At 38.1% G+C, this 19,909-nt stretch overlaps 1 protein-coding gene across 1 annotated transcript in view; it reads left to right on the plus strand.

Annotated features, from left to right (window-relative positions):
* The first annotated feature begins 4,196 nt into the window (after positions 1-4,196).
* The window catches only part of pacsin1a (protein kinase C and casein kinase substrate in neurons 1a), a 31,394-nt gene continuing 15,681 nt past the window's right edge, over positions 4,197-19,909 (plus strand). The window contains exons 1-2 of the mRNA XM_030139347.1: positions 4,197-4,337; positions 9,891-9,960. The gene's annotated coding sequence lies outside the window, so the exon portion shown is untranslated. The remainder of the gene's footprint in view (positions 4,338-9,890; positions 9,961-19,909) is intronic.

Consider the following 19,909-nt stretch of genomic DNA (forward strand, 5'->3'; position numbering starts at 1 on the left):
AATTTTGGTGAAAGAATCAGAGGATTTTATATTGTAAAACCATATTCATACATTTATACCAATAAAAATATGTTTGATGATACTTGGTTAATTTCAGATGCAGGTCCATATACAGGGTGGGGAAGCAAAATTTACGATATTTTGAGGCAGGGATTGAAAGACAGTGTATGACCAATTAGTTTATTGAAAGTCATGACAATTTATTTGCCACAAGAAAATTGACATAATAGAAAATGTTTTTATTCTATGTGTCCTCCTTCTTTTTCAATAACTGCCTTCACACGCTTCCTGAAACTTGTGCAAGTGTTCCTCAAATATTCGGGTGACAACTTCTCCCATTCTTCTTTAATAGTATCTTCCAGACTTTCTCGTAATAGTTTTGCTCATAGTCATTCTCTTCTTTACATTATAAACAGTCTTTATGGACACTCCAACTATTTTTGAAATCTCCTTTGGTGTGACGAGTGCATTCAGCAAATCCCACACTCTTTGACGTTTGCTTTCCTGATTACTCATATGGGCAAAAGTTTCTGAAAAGGTATGGATAATAGTGTTAGGTATGATTATGACATCAGTATATGTTTGGTTTCAAAACAATTGACGTGGTGCCTGCTGAGAAAAAACAACTAAATGTTCATTGTAAATTTTGCTTCCCCACCCTGTATATAATGTAATATTATGTTTTTCACATTAAACTAAGAAAATTTGGAGTCATTCTTTATAGGTTATTACGTGGTTATTATTTTAGTTGAGATCACATTGGTCTGTATGTGGAACCTGAACTAAAACGACTTCAACATCCTTGACTGTTAATATCTTCAGTGTAATTTTTGCAAATTCATCCCGCAGGCCAGACTGGACCCTTTGGGCCGGTTTTGGTCCCCGGGCCTTCATGTTTGACACCTGTGTTCTACAACATCGATTCACCAGTCAAACTCAAGGAGTTTGACAAATGACAGTGGAGTGACACACTTGGTTTATGTTCAGTTAATGATATATTTTGCTGAAAAAGTCTCTTATTTTATAAAATAACCCTCAAGTTTGATTTGAGCTTTTCATGATCCTCTACATGATCAGGGAATTAAAAGTAGTAAAATATCTAATTTTCACTGAAAAACGCAAAATACAGAGGATAATATTAGAATAAATGGTGATAAATCACTTAAGAAATGTTAAAATAGAGAGAAAAATATATTTGGGAACTACCAAAAAAGTACCACTGGGTCTTTATGGGTTAATGGTCAAAATGGGTCATTAGGGCATCCAGACTCTGAACAAACCAAACTTAAGCCCATGTTAATTACAGTCATATGCCATTTATTTCCAGAGGCAAATTTAGAAAATTTTACTTTGAAAACGTCTTTGCAGGGTAGGAGCTATGTGGGAATCCCTATATGCATGTAAATGGATCATAATACTTTTAAACTATTTATTTTTATATCCCGCCCTGTATCAACACACTACATTAACATAGGAATACTGGAATAATAACAGTGCACAACCAAAACAAAACTGTGGAACTCTTAAAAAGTAGGATTATTAATACCAAAATATAAATTTTTCACTTAAAGTAAAAGTTTTTCTCTGTAAAATATTCCAGTAATTCCCTCTAAGATATAATGGAGTAGAAGAACAAACCACTTTTACATTTTTTTTTTGTTGTTGTTTTTTGTTTGTTTCAGTGTTTTCATAATCTTGTGGATTTAGTGGTAGTTTATTTTTATACATAAGAGTTTTAAGGACACAAAATACAGCTGTTTAGATAAAATTCTACAGCTTATGTTATAGATTATCAGAAATATTATGAATCTACTGGAACCAGCATGTCTTTTTTATTTTATATTTGCTGATAATGGTTACTTCAGTCAGATCTGGCATTTAATGGTGTGATGTAACTTAATGGTATAAATAAAAAATATGATTGATGGTCAACAGAGAGAATGAAAGGGCAAAATATTTATAGTGGTGTCACATCAGATATGTGAATTTAAAAAAAAATCATATTATAACTAGACGATGCAATAAAAATGAAGACTTGAGGTTGACTGTTTTTGCTCGGTTAGGTGTTTACCACTAGATGTCACTAAATATCTGAGTTTTTAAGCGCTATGGGATGATTTGTGATTTTCATACATATTTAGGATTAAGAATAGCCTATTTAGGATGTTTTTAGAATGACTCATACAGCACACAGCTGTCACAATGGTCCGACAGTGACTCAGCTTTGCACTTTCTAAATAGCGCACACAAACGTCTCCCCCAGGTAAATGTTTTCTAAGAGTAAAAGCAACTTAGACAATGCTATGATGGAATGTAAAGGAACCATGAAGGAAAGATTTTCCCATATTTTACCTCTAAACAAGGACTGACTGTTTGACTAAGATATCATCCATCCGTGCATGTGAACACACTAAACAAACAAAAGCTGTGCAGTCATATGTCACTGGAAAAATCTACTTTATTTGGATAAATTTTGCAACGTAATTGTTATAAAGTGGATGTAGAAAAAGTTTTGTTGCTTTGAGCCACTTAAACCTCCACGAACTTACTCTCAGTATTAGTTGTAAAGTGATTTTCAATGAGTGCCATAAGAACAAGCACTAAAAAAGTTGGTTTAATAAGGATAGTTGTAGTTTGACTAAAAACACATGATCTTTTTAAAAGGGTATTCTACACATTTGCTTCGCAGCAGACTTTTTAATCTTTTTACTGTGTTTTATTAGTATTTATTGCATGCATTTTTGTCTTCAGTATGTGGATAGTGCTGTTATTTGTGAATCTCCCATCTTCCCATTAATCCATGACAGGTGAAGGCAGATAATGTTGTATCTTCATGATTCATTCCTTTAAAATATAGAGTTAAAAGCCGAGGGTGATGGAAAAAAGACTCCACAGCATAATGTTTGATTGTATAGTGATTAAAAAACTGTAGACATGTCACCATTTCCCTACAAACAATATGGAAATCATGTTGATAAAGAGAACAATTAAATTAAACGTTTCTTTTTTAATTTAATCCTTGCAGAGAAAGTGGACTTTCAAAAAATACTAGCAAAAGAAAACAAAGAATAAGAAATGTTTATTTATATATTTATTTTTAGTACTTTAAAGCAACTAATTTCAAATATTTTTAACTTTTCATCAGTATTTTTCTGTTTACTGTTTCCTATAAAGTTGGAATTATTATTATTATTATTATTTTTTTTACCTCGTCTCATGAAATGACTATTTGTGATTTCTTGTTAAAGTGTAACTGGGATTCAGTATGTAATCATTGCACCAAATTAAAGATGATTACTGATGTGTATAAATAGGAATAAAAAGATCAGTGTTTATAAAAAGAACATTATGGGCCACAGTGTATTTGTTAAATAAATTAATTGTAATAGCGTCAAAAAAAAAAATGGACACAACTGGTGAAAAAAAAGGAATAAATGTAATGAACAAAATGAACAAATGGACATTAGTTTTTGTGATGTTTTTTGCAAATATGACTGAATATCTTTGAAAATTATATAAAAAGTACGAATCTACTTGTCCTGTAAATTAATTATAGCCAAAGATTGCATTGGATGTTTACACTGGATAAAGTATGTGTGTTTTACAATAGTACATTTAACGTCATTTTTTAAAAGTGCATTTAATAATATTCTCTCTCTCTGTCTTTGTTGCCATAAATTTTAAAGGAGCTAGTAGCCATATTTTTTTTACAGTGCAGGCAGCAAAGGAGAAAAAAAACATTTCACCTCCCCTGCAGTGTAGTGCAATGTGGGCTTGAGTGACAGAGAGGAGGCCCCGCCCTCTTTTACCAACGCTCATCTTATTGGTTAGAAAGTGGAAGTCACATACAGGGCTCTCCCCATCACTGAAATTCCCATAAATTATCATTTTTCTGTAATTATAATTAGACAAAAATGTCCCAATTAACACAAAAGGCTATTTCTGATTTAAAAAAAAAAAACAGTATAATTGTAAAATATCTATTTGTGTGTGTAAATGTACACATCTGTCCAGGCTCCACTGAATTCATGAGACAAATTGTGGGAGATTTTATTAAGTATGCATGGTACATGTAGTAAAACTGCATGTATGACTCGCGTTAGGTCACTGCCTTCCCTGCAACCTATTTCTGTTGCTCATTGAAAGGAAATAGCTGGGCCATCCCCCCGACGTGCGCCTGTGCTGTGGAGCTCCCCCTTGCTGCGTGCATCGTGATCTAGTGGATGCAGAGTCTTGCAGAGAACGCAGGGTCACCTTCTGTCACTGCAAGGGGAAATACTGAATAATTTGCAGCACAGGCTGTTGGTTAGAAGTGAACCTCAGCAGCAGTATCTCTGGTAAGTCGGTGTGTGTGTGTGTGACTGCTCCTTGTTGATGCCACATTGCTGCACTGGGAAAGGGAAGCTGAGCATCCTTTAAGCAAAGGGCGACGCAGCGATACAGGAATCTCGCATCATCATCGTTTGGAGAATGTCTGATCCCCTCACTGCTGTCCAACCGACCAAGTACTACAGATTCATTACCAGTCCTGCTGCAGCTTTTTGCAGTTTTCATTAATGCATGCGTCATTTTGGGTTGTGTACCGTTGTTTGCATACAAAGGGTAAAAGGACCATCTTGTATCATCTTGGATTACTATTGCAGGCTTTTGCTCGCCAGTGAAACTATATTCTTGGGTCGTTTAAACGATTTGTTTGGTCTACTTAATTGTTTTTGTCAGTATTTTAAATGACCAGCTTATTGCAGCTTGATTTTGCTGTGAAGATGCTTCTGTTTGCCGTGTATATATGACTTCCGTGACCAAATTGTGCCAGTGCAAAGTGTTTTCTATGTTTATCTAATTAAACATTAATCACCGTACGAGCAAAACAGAAAATGGCAGTGTCCTCTAAAAGACTGTAGCCATATTAGATACATTATAGTAGAGTGAGAAGGTAGTCAAGGATGGAAAAAGGTTTGCCATTTTATGTGCCTTTCCATGCACCATCTGGGGAGGCAAAACAAGACTATAGGAACAAACGTCGATCAAAGATGTCGTGCGTAATTTGCCTTTATGATGGATCTTAAGAGGTAGAAATGAATCTGGATGGAGACAGGAATCGCCCTCTTATACATTTGAGGATTTCTTGGTGAAATGGACGCGAATGTTAATGAGAGCAATTCGCTCCTACGTTATGTAATTGGTTGTCACAGCACAGCGAGGAGCCATCTCTAGCGTCATTGTTTTTTCTCTGACAAACCAACAGCACCACAGAGGAGGAGCATCCTGTTTTCTACATGGGATTAGGTGCATGTGGTCTTTTAATCATTCATCAAATCTGCTTCCGTGCTGAAATGCATCCAGGCTTACAGCTGACTGGGGTATCTCTTAAACACACTGATCTGTTTAGTTTTAAGGGTGTTGTGATGCTTCAGCGTCTACCTGTGCGTCATCTCTCTAAATCCTGATTCCCTGCAGTTTGTATCCCCTGTGACAACATCAGACAGTGGTAGAGAACAGTCGAGCTGCCTCCCCACTGAATGCATTGTTAGTTAAAGGGCATGTGTTTTGGAATCAGGCCCTGTTATGTGTTCTGTCTCATGGTGACGTAGCTCTTGACTGACAGGCCGCTTAGGTCCGCATCAGCTTGTTTTGGAGCTGTCCGTGGTGCTGAATGTAGTGTCCGCTGGAGTGCGTGTCTGTCAGCAGCCAAGGTGCCCCCAAGAGAGCCTGACACGAGGCTGCAGTGAGGAGATGATGGTACTGTCAGGGGGGTAATCCAATTGAATTGCGGAAAGGGGAGTTAAAGAGTCCTTGCTTTTTATTAGCAGACTGCTCACTCTTCACTGTGCAGAAAAGTCAAAAGTGTCTCCCAAGCAAGTCCTCGAAGTGTTTCAGCATCTGCCGATCAATTGATCAGCTGGGATGTTGCTTTAGAAAGTGCTGTGTCCAGAGTTTTGTGTATCTCAGAAGTTTGCTTGAATGAAAACATTTTAGTCTTTTGTATCAGCCTGCTAAAACACTTTATATCTATAAATATCTCAGATTTCATTCAGCACAACCTGGTATAAATGACTGAGATATATTTTTATAATGTTGGGTCTAAAAGTGTTTGAGTCTGTGTCCTTGAGCGCTACACTTTTTTCCTATGACTAAAATCACATTTTCTGTGTGTAGTTCTTGCAGTTTGACTGTGGTACCATTTATGTGTTTCCATGCTTGACTTGTTTTGTTTTGGATTGTGGTGAGGCAGCGTCCCCCTGCACAGGGATTTGTTGTCAGAATGTAATTATGACTTGCACTCATGCAAGCACTGCCCTGATCTGTGGTTATCTTTTACCATGAATAGAGTAGTTGTGAACTGAATGTTCATCTACCAGAGAGATAGCGCACCAGCTTATGCATAAGCCAGGAGGATGTAATAGTTTTAGGGAGTTGTACTAAATGGTTTTAGGTGGATTTTAATCCATCTCCTCTTCAGTTTGGTCTCCTTTTGTCATGTCTGTAAAAAGTGACAAAGGACTAACACAAGCTTGGGATTTGAAGCAACATTGACTGTCCTGCTATTTTGATTTTGTGTTCTTCCATTTTGTTGCACTGCTTTTGAAAATAGTGTTTAACTGAAGAGAATGAAAGACTAAGACCAATAAAATAGAATAGAAGCTTTATTGTCATCATATTAGCACAAGGCATCAACATGACGGAATTCAAACTGCAATCAACGCAATAAAATTCCTTACATTTACTGAAGAGAGATGACCTCAGCTGATTTCATGTCTGCATACTGGAAAAATTAAAGAGAAATCTGGTGAAATCGTTGCATCCACATTTTTCAATTATGTTTCCGTATCCCTCATGGAGGAACATGGCATTTTCTCATGTTGTCAACCCTTCTGTTGTTGGTACATTGACAGTTTTTGGTGTCTGTGGACAGTCCTGACCTGGAGGAAGCATCCTAGGTGAGGAAAAAAGCACCATGTGTGAAATAGTGCGGTTGTATTTTTGTCTTTCGTGTGCTGGCTGACGAAAGGGTTAAAGGCTGCTGTTCTACTGTTAAGAGAGGAGATAGTGGTGTCTGACAAGGTGTGAAAAAAGAGAGAGGGAGTCTGAAGGGCAGCCTCTGTCTCATTTCTCTCAGTGCAGAGGAGAACACACACAGGGGAAGACTCTATCCTTGGCAGAAGATTTATGACACTGGAGATTATCAAAAGCATCCAGGGCACCTTTCAGAAAACAAAAACAACCTCTATTTTATCTGTGAATCTGTTTGCTTCCTTATGCAAGAGAAAAACAGAGGTACATTTAATATTCATTCAGTTTTCGACTATTTGTTTGTCTTTGAAGAGTATTTCCTTTTTCACAGTAGTATGAATGAGGTGTGTGTCACCTGGAGTTTGACCACAACATGTCAGTGTTTGCTCACTCATACTGTATGTAGCTGTGGCTTAACCTGAGGCTCCGGCAGAGGCCGAGCACTGAGTCACTATCTCTCATGATCTTTTAGGTCCTTCAAAATGGAGTCCTACTGTGCACATCTGTGGTGGGGTTTGAATGGATTTCCAATCAATACTGCTCTAAATGATTTAATGGCAACATCAGCTAGCTTTGTTTATGCGTCGTCTTTTAGCAGTTAATTGAATGTACCCGCAGTTTCAGGTCAATTCTTTGGGCACTTGAGGGTGTGTTTCTTGTGGACTGATTCAGAATTCATGTGACATTTAAAGAAAAACCTCAGTTAATTTCATCGCCTGCATGGAGCTAAGACAAAAAAAATGATTAGAAACTCTGTCCAGCTGTTAAATAATTCAAAATCCATGCTGGGATTTCTTCATTAAAACTGCTGATCTCAGTCTCCTTCAGTCATATGTGAAAAACCCAGTGGCTTCGACTGACCATGACTCAGCATTTTTACATATGTGTGGCAGTTAACCGCGATGCCATTAAACTATCGCACAGAGCTTATAGTTGACTTCGCTTTATGACCTTTTCGCCTGAAATTCACTCCTTCCATTATTAAATCCACTTGAGACACTGGTCAGGAGATGAGGTGTATATCCACAATTAAAACACTGACTTATTGCATTACACTTTTATAGACAGACTAACCATTGGACATAAATGGTCATATTATGAGTGACATGAAGCCATAACAAGCACTTATTTTCACTTATTTCAGCATCTGCACATTTTTCTATCACTGTCATTTTTCTATTTCTGTCTAAACCTTTACCAACCAATTAATGATCAACCAAAATGGCCCTTTCCCCCCATTTAAACCTACACTACTTCAATGTTTTTTAGCATCATTTGCAAAAAAAAAAAAAAAAAAAAAACAAAAAAAACAGAATTACCTTTCAGCTTATTGTAATTCAAGTGGCCTGAGAGCATTCTGTATTCTGAAAATCTACCCTGTGATGCCATGATTTTATATGATTATAGGTGTTTTCAGACAGGAAGTGGTAAAATACTTGATTGACAGCTGTAATTACTTATCATGATGTCGTGTAATGTCATGTGATGTCATCTTTATTTAGTCTTTTTATTTAGACAAAGAGGAGACAGCTGCATATATCATACTGTTCATCTCAGACAGTTTTGCACATTTAACATATTTATCTCTGGCAGTTTGCACAATTACCCATACATTGCACATTTATGTAAATATATTTTTTCTCTAAGTAATAGTAGTTTATATTTTATATTTTATGCTCATTCTCTTTTACATGCCATTCTTAAATGCTACTTGTTTTAAGTTCCTAGTTAAATGAGTCTATTTCTATTTTTATACATCTTAAATTCTCTTGGCATTCTGTCACAGACACCAGCGTTTTTTACTTTATACGTAACAATAAAACACTTTGAATCTTGAGTGAATATAGTTATTTCTTAAATCAGGGACGGGTAAGGTGTGCAACTAATGGCTGGTTTTAGAATTGATTTTCCTGTATTTTTAAGGGTCATTTGTTCTGCAAAATGTCACAACTGTAAAACGTCCCCTCAAATGTCTTATTTGTATTCAGAGAAAAAAGCACCAAGTACATTTCTATGTAATCCTGGAAATAGTGACTTAAATGGGATTTGTGTGTCTAAATTTAGATATTAAAATAAAACACCAAAATTGTCACAGAAAAAAACAGAAAGTAGAATAATTCCTGAAAAACTGTGCTTTGATCTATGCAAGGATTCCCAGGGGCCTGAAACAGTAATGGTGTCTGGATTGTGGTATGTTGTTGTTGTATTTAAACATATTAACCTAATTCCACATTGAAATAACTCATGCAGATGGTAACGTTGTAGACGTGTGTCTTTTCTTGCTTATTTTAGATTTTAATGCCCTTTATATGCATGCTTGGATTAATATAGGAAGAGGCATTAATCCAGTGCTGGTGTGTTTTCATATTCTTAGATTTACAGCCTCTTATGCTTATTTTATTGCTGCTAGTTTTTGGTTTTGGTTTTTTTTTTGTTTTGTTTTGCAGTGTGGCTGAGCAGCACGTGTTGTCTTTCGCTCAATGTGGGCTGCATATTTTGATACTTATTGCTGTCAACGAAAAGGTTATCGAATTTCAATTATTCATGCACGCATTATCATCTGCAACAACCAGGTGCATGTAAACAAATTAAGATTCAACATGACAGGGATCAGTTAGTTTGATAGAAGGAAAGAAATGCAAAGCAAAGCAATGTCATGAAATCTTTCCTTAATACAAATTTTAATGGATATTTGATTATGAAAGTTCCAAATGAAATGTCTCAATAGTGTTAACTTTGTAAGAATAATTGCTGTTTTGACAGATTGTTTCAAATGTGCGTGGTTGGATTCATTTTTTATTCCCCTTAACAGAAGTTTAAAGGCATGTAATCTCAATAATGAAAGGTCTAATTCAAAAATCTTTTTGGTGTGTCTGCAGGTGATCTCCTTCAGGGGACAACAGCTCTGTGGAAGGTTTATGGAAACCTGACCTCCCTTTGGTGGAGAAGGTACGTTGTCTCTGTCTGAGCTGTTTGTCCTCTAAAAATGATGGACACTGTTCAGTTTAAAGTCACTTTAGGGGATACTGCAAAGACAATAGCACCAACCTGGATGCATTTTTAGAATTCTTTGTTTAATGCGTGCTTCCAAATGCACCAGTCAAGGAAATTAATAGCTCTTTGGCAGCAGCTTTAATATTTTATGAGGCTGTCGGTGTCTGTCAATAGCCAACACTGGGATGGGTCATTTAGTTGCCTATTTGAGATCTCCACATTGGATTGCTCTTCTTGTGACCTGCTCTGTGTATGAGTAGTCATCATATCGATTTACTTTGTCAGAATTGCATTTCATCCACTTCTTTCCATATTGTGTCTGTGTAGGTCTTTTTAGTGGTCTGTATAAGCATTAGTAATATTTTGTCTCTCTTTGGTTTTTGGATGAGATTATCTCAGATTGTAAAGTATTTTCAGACCTCTTACAGGTAAGAATAATAACCCAGGACAGTATTTTTTTTTTTTTTTTTTTTTTTTTTTGATCTCTGTTTTGAGTTCATTAAGACACAGTTTCTCTGTAGCTGCTGTTTGATGTGCACTGTTGTTGTGTGTTCAAGACAGCTCATCAGAACATGATGGCCCAGTTCATAACATAAGGTTTCTCTAGGGATCCTGCCCAGTTTGGACTGGGAAAAAAAAAAGCTGGGTTATAGGATTATAGCCTAAGGGTTTATAGCTAAACAGTAGTTAGAGAGTTAGTATAGTTACCCCTATAACACCAAACGGATCATATTTGATACATGAGTTTTGAAGCCCTCTACATGTTCAGTGTTAGTTAGTTAGTAGTAATTTATTCGTCCATTTAACAAAACATACAGTTCGGATCTCCATACCAAACATGGGTGAAAAGGCATAGGCTGAAGCAACAGCTTATTTATACCTACCCTATTTACAAGAAGGAAAGTTGCAGAAACAAAACAAGATAACAAGATGGCACAGTTTTAAAAAAATAATATAATAAAACAAATAATATAATCTGTGTGTGATTTTTTTTTTCCTTGAAAAACCTGATGTATACAATTAGATACACGCAATACACAGATGATCTACCAGGGGGGAGGAATTTGTTCACCTGAGGCCTTTCCAGTGACACATGATTGTCACTAATGAGGAAGGAGGCAGAACTTTGCCAGTTTTGAAAAGGAATTACCAATTTGTTAGACATGTTTGTGTTATATGCTACATGTTTTGGTTTGTTCAAAATAATAGTATTTGAGCATTGAGACCCGATGAATCAAATATGATACAAAATTGAAACTCACACATGGAAATTGATATTTGAAAAAAACATTTTTTTGGTTGTTCAGAAGGACTAATAAAGGCTCCAGTTTGAAAGAACTGGGATTTTCTGTCAATGATGTAATGGTTCAGGCTTTACAGGGTTAATATAGCTGCAAAGACAAAAACAACTATCAGCTGTATTTTCACCATAACCATTATTGTCCTGACACTATTTTGTGCTACAGCCACTGCCTCCCAAATCAATGTTCATCATGAATGTTCTTTTAGGACTTCAGATCACCACTTTACCATGAAATGACTCATCAGATCTGGACGTTTTTAGTTTTGCTTTTTTTTTTTTTATACTTACTCGAGGACAGACTGTACCCGTTTACTTTGACTTTTCACAATGTTGCCATGACATCATTTTATAATCAACAAATACACATTGACGTCATGCTCTTTGATCAGGTTTACACCTTTACATCACCACACAGCACAGAGCCGTTATAGTGAGAGTCAAGACATTCTTCAATGTGTCTATCCAGTCACTATTCACAAAGCTTTAATGATAAACCACAAATCAAGACACAGAATTACTGTTTGTCACCATGATATATTGTTTTTATATCTATCCATCTATCTGACGCTGTAGTGTTTATAAATTACAAATGGCTCTATTAATGAAAAAGAAAAGAAAGAAGCAGTGGTTGCCCCAATTCTAGTTACAAAAAGCATAAATAGTTGCCTAACACGGCTCATTGATTATATTCATTTGTTATCTGAACTCAAAAACCCTCTGCTGCATATTTGGAAAGCTGTAGTCTAATTTCCTGAAGTCAGATTTAGAATGGATCCTCTTGTTGCCAGCTGGGGGAGGTCGCCAAAGATTGTTGGCTTGTTTAGGCTGCTTAGCCGATGCTTACAGAGAAACATTTACACCACAGTTATTTATTATTTCCTCTCTTCTCCCTATTTAACAGCCACCAGCGTTACTTAGATGACGCATATCCATCGCAAATATCCACGCCAAACTGGCAGTATGTGTTGTCAAGACTGTCCAAAATAAGCAAGGCAGAGATATACGCCAAGTCCACGTATGGTACGGAGGCAAGGGAAAGTTTGTGTGATTTTCAACTTCTTGCTGCAGTTTTACTCAGTGGAGTCAAATCAGGTCTGTGTTTTCAAGTGCTGAGTCACATCTCATCCAGACAAGTCACAAGTGAGTCAAGTTAGCAGTCCCAGCTCTGATATTTGCAGCCTTTTCTTCTCAATCAGTCAGAGTAACTGTCTAATCCATCTCTGTCACAATGGAGTGAGACAGTTACACGTCTAACTGGGCTCTGGGTATTAGAGGTGGGTATAAATAGGGATGTAAGGTGATTATAGTCTGGACGTTTGGTTGACGTAGCTCTGGGTAAACTGGTGGAGTTACTTGCCGTCAGTCTTGTTGCATACTGTACATATCAAAGTGTGAGTGTCTGGTTGGTAGCCAGTGCCAGCTATCTGTTATTTATGAGTTGTTATTTGTGCTTTATGTTTTGTAATTCAGTAACAGAAAATATTGGCTTAATCATTTATCAGATGCACCGTATATTCGTCTGTAGTTCTGCTAAAATCATCTCTAGCACACTTTCCTTTAACTCCTCCTCCCACTGCTTCCACTTCTCGAAAATTCACACACACACACACAAGCCTTTGAAGGCGGCCAATCAGTATTCAGTGCAGCATCAGGCAGTGAAACAGTAAAAAGGCGGAAAGCTGGTGCATTTGAAGAGCTGCATTCCCAGATTGACTGTTGCCTTGCTCATTTACTTCCCTTCTTCCTCGTCTCCCTCTGTCGTCCTGGACATCAGGAAAAACTGGAGTGGAACCAGAGCCCTGTCTGCTCCATCTCACATCCACTGCTGCATGTCTGCATTTCTTTCCTTCATCAGCACCCATCACAATATGTCTGTCTCCCCCCTCCTCTGCTCTGCTCTCCCTCTCCTGTCCTTCTCTCTCTCCCCTCCCCCTGCCATTTTTCCCCCCTGTCTTCACCACACTGTCACCAGTAGGCTTGTGGCAAGAGGCTTCATAGTTACATAACCACTGCAGCAGCGCTCGGGACACTGTGTTAAATCACAACACAGTCACAAGTGTGTGTATGTGTGTTTATGGGCGCTGCCCATTATGAGATTTATTTTCTGCCAAGTTTGGGGATGGATCCAGCAGCTTCCATTCAAGAGCCTCTTCCTGCCTCAGTGTCACTCTCTGTCTGCCACGTCGTTTATCTCCACCAGTCTGGTCTTAAAGGAGGATTTGAGGCCCACATCTTCACAAATCGTCTGACATGAGTGGTTTACTGTGTAGCAGCATGTTAGCGGACAGGGTTGTGTTCTTTTCTACTTAAAAACAACAAGTATCTTTAGGATAATTTGACTTTGGGTTCATGAACTGATAACATTTTTTTTTTTTTTTTTACAAAGCTTTAACTTCATCCTCTTATCTGGAACTATTCATCATTAGCCACAGAATGTTAACCTCTGTGTTTCTCGTTACTGTGTTCATTAGGATTAGTAGGTGTGTTCGCCCTTTCAGTGAACCACATTTGTTTTAGTGGATGCTCTCATAATGTGGACCAGTGATTCAACAGTGAGAGTCAGTCATCCAGGAGCTGAAAATGTTCCAATTGCCAGTCGACAAACTTTGTCTGTGCAGAAAATAAACAGAACATTTACTTCTGGATCCCTGCATGCCTGATGTTATCTTCCTCTCCCCTTTGTATACGCACACATAGTGTTGAGAAGGTCAGGATTACTAGTTACATTGCAACAAATGTACTAAATGATCTTGTATTATTTAATGAAAGTACAACGAAAACTTATTATCATTTCTGAACATAGAGGCAGCTGTGTAAACCATCCTACTTTTGCTCTCACTGTGTTTGACTGACCCATGTTGTTCAGAAATCTGCCAAAAGACGTCCTCCCTGCACTGTGAAGGGTTGCAAAACAAACTGAATGAATGTTAGCTTAAGTATTTCAGCTCAAGGCCTATATTCAGATGCAACTTTTCTGTTATGATGAAGATTTCCATGAATATGTTTAATTTCATCATACATCTCTGCACAGTAACTGTAACAGATTACATGATACTCTGTTTGAAATGTATTTACATGACACGATTGCATGCAACTTGTTACTCCTCAGCATTCTGCATACACATACACATGCAAACATGTCAACATCTGTTCATCTCCTCTATGTTATGGAATCATGTTGTTACAGTTGCAGATGCTATAAGCAGGTATAACTATTAAATCATCCCTTTGCATTATGTTGAAGTACTGAACTGTACAGCAGTGTAATATCTGCTGGCAGTAAATCTATCTAGTGAGGTTACAATAAGGTGGGAGGGAAGCAGCACAAGTGAGGCAGCATGCACACACAGACGAACAGTTGGATGTGATGAGCCAGTCTGGATCCCACTGAGACATCTGACTTATATGACTCACTGTATTGAAAAGGATTGATTTTGAATTCTTCCTGTGCTTGAATGTAGTGTATTGAAGAGAATGAGCCAAAGGGCATAAAGAAAATGGGGTCATTGCTTTCTCTTTAGTCACTTTTAAAGGTGCACTGAGGTAGTAGTTTAGTCAGCATTATCATTTTATTTCAGCCTTGAAAGTCAGTTTGCATCCAGAACTCAGTTTTAACACACCAGATGTTTGGACTGGGGGAATACCACCAAATGATCATACTCTGATATAAATTACTTCATGTTCAGATAAAAACACATTTCATAAAATAACACATTTTCTGTAAAACAAAAAATCAAATAGTTCATATTAATGAACTATAGGGCCTAGATGGCTAGACAGTCAGCTGGAGTTGGCTTGTGACTGAAGGGTCACCGGTTCGATTCCCTGGACTGCCAGAGAGTTGTTGGCTTACGTGTCTTTGAGCAAGGCACTTAACCCCCCCCCTCATTTGCTTCCTACGCACCATATATGCGGTGCATGTTTACGTGTGTGAACCCCTACTGACAAAATAAAGATTCTATTCTATTCTATTCTATTCTATTAAATATATGATTTATATGTTAAAAGTTACCTACTCATATTCATACTCATACTTACATTTTTCCCTATATTCCCTATTTATCTATATATTTATAAATATATAGAATATAAAGCAACATTTGCTCATATACCTGTTAATGTCCTCTGTCATAATGTTTAACAGTATAAATGTTATTTGTTTGCCAAAAAAATATAGGCTTTTCCTCTGAGCATCCATCTCTACAAGAGATGATAATTTTCTTTATTCCAGTTTATTCCTGCAATAAAATGTGCACATTATATTCATTTTCCAAATTTGCTCTCTACATGTCAAAGAATCCTCATTAAACTAGAAAACTATCAGCATATCCTATATTTATATATGAATGAGAAAATGCTTTACCTGGAAAAAGGCCTAATTCTGGAGAATACAAATGAAACTACTAACTTCTTTAAATTCTTTGATCAGTTAGCAGATTCATGTGGAAAAACACAAAACACCACAGAAAAAAATTGCCATAAAGTGTGATTTTGAATTTGTATTGTCATATTACGCAGCCATATCAAATACTAAAGACAGAAACCAAACACAAACATGATTTATAAGCTTTTAGATGAATAAGTAACATCTCCATATGACCCTGATCTCTGATTTTTGTTTTAGTTTGGGTCAAGAAAAACAAAAACCAAAACAGTAGTCCAGTATGTTAATAATTCCGTTATATATTTTTTTTTAACTTTAGATGGAGGTGAATTATTGTGTGGTCTGTTCTTCTGCGAGCAGCACCACCTGTGACTCATAGCTACACCAAATAGATATTGATTAGAAATGGGCAGAAGGAAAGGAAATCCCTTCTCAAGGAACAAACAGTGATGTGCAAACTTAATCTGTGTGCAGTGACCCAGAGCACCACTGCAGGAATCCAGGTTCAGATAGCTGAGTCATCCTGCGTTTGTTTAGAAATCATGGCCATCTGTGAATCTGGTGCATGAATTATGAAATATGGACCTCACCGTGGGGATACCATATCAGTACATCGAGAGACAGTGTAGCATCGAGTGGCTGTTTTGTTGTTTTGGAGACATTTTCAGTTGTTGAATATGAGACGAGTTTGATGAGAAAGACAAACACTGAATGACTGAAACCATGTGATTTCGAAATCATGTGTTTTTATTCTGTTGCTTTTATTTGGTAGTGGTTTATCGTTCTTATGTTTTTCTGTTTTTAATTGTATGGCTTTTTATGTTTGGTTTTTTTTAATCTGTTCTTGTATTTTATTCTTTTATTTTGGTTTTAATTATTCTTCTGTACAGCACTTTGGTCCACTGTGGTTGTTTTAAAGTGCTTTACAAATAAAGTTGGATTGGATGTCAGAAAAGCCCCCCCCCCCCCCCCCCCCATCAGCTCCTCTACAGTTGTCCAATACTTTAACCCACAGGTTTCAAACATGTGGCCTGGGGGCCAAATCCAGCCCGCCAAAGGATCCAGTCTGGCCCTTGGGATGAATTTATGAAATGCAAAAATTACACTGAAGATATTAATCCTTTAGTTCAGGTTCCACATTCAGACCAATTCAATCTCAAGTGGGTCAAATTGCTAAAATACTATCATAATAACATATAAATAAAGACAACTCAATTTTTCTCTTTGTAAATGTAAATATTTTCATGTATTTACACTAAAACAAAGTTTAATTTTGCAAAAAATGTGAATAACTTGAACAGATATGAACAACCTGAAATGTCTTAAGAGAAGTAAGTACAATTTTAACAACATTCTGTCTGTTATTAAATGTTTTGTGTATTTGTAGATCCACTGCGATCTGTAAGTTATAACGTACATGTGTAAATGATAAACTGAAGCAGAATATTGTTAAAATTACACTTATTTTTTCGGTTTGTTCATGTTATTCGCATTGTTTGAAAAGACAGTTTGTAGATGTAAACCTTTTCAGAATGTAAATTTACTTTTTTTTGCTCTTAAGCATGGAGAAAAGTTTGGTGTTGACATTATTTATATATTATTATTTTACTGGTCCGGCCCACTTTAGATCAAATGTAGCTGAATGTGGCCCCTGAACTAAAAGGAGTTTGACACCCCTGCTTTAACCTGTACATACAAAAACTTGGGACAGGATAGAAAACAGCAAACAGCACAGACTATAATGTTATAAGCAGTTTTAACACTGGTTGTGTGTTGGATGTTTTAGGGGTTTCCTTGGTCAGCCAGCTTAGCCAATAAAAAAACAAAAAAAAAAACAAAAAAGAATGGAGGATGAGAGGGGGGTTATTTTTTTCTCTCCAAACTCCCATCTGGATCGACATGTCAGTTCACATTTGACTCTCCTGCTCCATGCCCCAGCGAGCTGTAAAAAGGGCTCAGAGCGCTACACATTCGGCTGATAAATACAACACAAAACAGGCCCCACCCTCACATCCACTGCCTCTGTCTCTATTATAACGCCTGTTTTATTTTATTTCCCACCGCTGCACATTTTCGATGCTCTTTTCACATCCTCTGAATGGATTTGCATCCATGAGGACATCTTATTAGTGGAATATTTGATAGATAGCCGACACTCAGTGATCAAGCCAACCTCGCTCCTGTCCAAAGCATGCATCACATGACCGACTTAATGACGGCCTCGGCTGTTAGGACGTATGTGAGGTCTGCGCGAGGCAGCTCCGTCTCCTGGCAACATCCAACAGCCTGTTTATTTCATGCAGCACCGTGAGATGAATCACATCAGCGTCCTGATGTGTTTAGCTGGTGTTCTGGCCTCCTGGCTCCCAGACCGACGGTCCAACCAGGTTCTGGACCGTCCACCCTAGTTTGTTCCCTTGTTCTTCCTCACCTCCTTCTCATCCCTCCTGTCACATTCATTACTGCCTGCATCTCAATCATCTTACCTCATCTCCTTCCTTCCTTCCTTCCTTCCTTCCTTCTTTACTTCCTTCCTTCCCTCCTTCCTTCCTTCCTCTTCTCCTTCCTTCCTTTGTTCCTCTTCTCCTCCCTTCCTTCCTCTCCTTCCTTCCTTCCTCTTCTCCTTCTTTTGTTTCCTCCCTCCTTCCTTCCTTTGTTCCTCTTCTCCTCCCTTTCTTCCTCTCCTTCCTCTCCTTCCTTCCTTTTTTCCTCTTCTCCTTCTTTCGTTCCCTCTCTCCTTCCTTCCTCTTCTCCTCCCTTCCTTCCTCTCCTTCCTTCCTTTGTTCCTCTTCTCCTTCCTTCCTCTCCTTCCATCCTTTCTTCCTCTTCTCCTTCTTTCATTCCTTTGTTCCTTCCTTCCTTCCTTCCTCTTCTCCTCCCTTCCTTCCTTCCCTCCTTCCTTCCTTTGTTCCTCTTCTCCTTCCTTCCTCTCCTTCTTTCCTTCCTTCCTCTTCTCCTTCTTTCCTTTGTTCCTCTTCTCCTTCCTTCCTTTGTTCCTTTTCTCCTCCCTTTCTTCCTCTCCTTCCTTCCTTCCTCTTCTCCTCCGTTCCTTCCTTCCTTCCTCTTCTCCTTTCCTTCATTCCTCTTCTCCTTCCTTCCTTCCTTCCTTCCTTCCTTCCTTCCTCTTCTCCTTCATTCCTCTTCTCCTTCCTTCCTTCCTTCCTTCCTTCCTTCCTTCCTTCCTTCCTCTTCTTCTTTCGTTCCCTCCTTCCTTCCTTCCTCTTCTTCCTTCCTTTGTTCCTCTTCTCCTCTCTTCCTTCCTCTCCTTCCTTCCTTTCTTCCTCTCCTCCTTCTTTTGTTCCCTCCTTCCTTCCTTTGTTTCTCTTCTCCTTCCTTTCCTCCTCTTCTCCTTCTTTTGTTCCCTCCTTCCTTCCTTTCTTCCTCTTCTTCTTTTGTTCCCTCCTTCCTTCCTTTGTTCATCTTCTCCTTCCTTCCTTCCTTCCTTCCTTCCTTCCTTCCTCTTCTTCTTTCGTTCCCTCCTTCCTTCCTTCCTCTTCTCCTCCATTCCTTCCTTCCTCTTCTTCCTTCCTTTGTTCCTCTTCTCCTCTCTTCCTTCCTCTCCTTCCTTCCTTCCTTCCTCTTCTCCTCCATTCCTTCCTTCCTTCCCTCCTTCCTTCCCTCCTTCCTCTTCTTCCTTCCTTTGTTCCTCTTCTCCTCTCTTCCTTCCTCTCCTTCCTTCCTTTCTTCCTCTCCTCCTTCTTTTGTTCCCTCCTTCCTTCCTTTGTTCCTCTTCTCCTTCCTTTCCTCCTCTTCTCCTTCTTTTGTTCCCTCCTTCCTTCCTTTCTTCCTCTTCTTCTTTTGTTCCCTCCTTCCTTCCTTTGTTCATCTTCTCCTTCCTTCCTTCCTTCCTCTCCTTTCTTCCTTCCTTCCCTGCTCCTGTTGTCTCTCTCTGTCTTCTCTGTCACCCTGTCCTTCCTCATATCTCAATGAAAGACCTCCCTCCGTCTCTCTCCTTGTGCATCCTCTTTTACTCAGTCTGTACAAGAGGACGGCGTGCTGTGCTTATCAAATAGAATCCACACGCATCCAGATAGCATCATAAAGCAACTGTATATTAAATCATCAAGCATCAAGTAATTCCTCATTATCATCTGTTGGTTTATTGATTACTATTTGTTATGCACGAGACAGAAAGTCACCAGTGTATTATATGATTTGATCAGCAAGTTTGTCTTGAAATTGCTGTTGTCTAATCAGTCGGGGATAGTGAAGGTGGT

Source organism: Sphaeramia orbicularis, chromosome 7 (genome assembly GCF_902148855.1).
Source record: "Sphaeramia orbicularis chromosome 7, fSphaOr1.1, whole genome shotgun sequence".
Lineage (NCBI taxonomy): Eukaryota > Metazoa > Chordata > Actinopteri > Kurtiformes > Apogonidae > Sphaeramia > Sphaeramia orbicularis.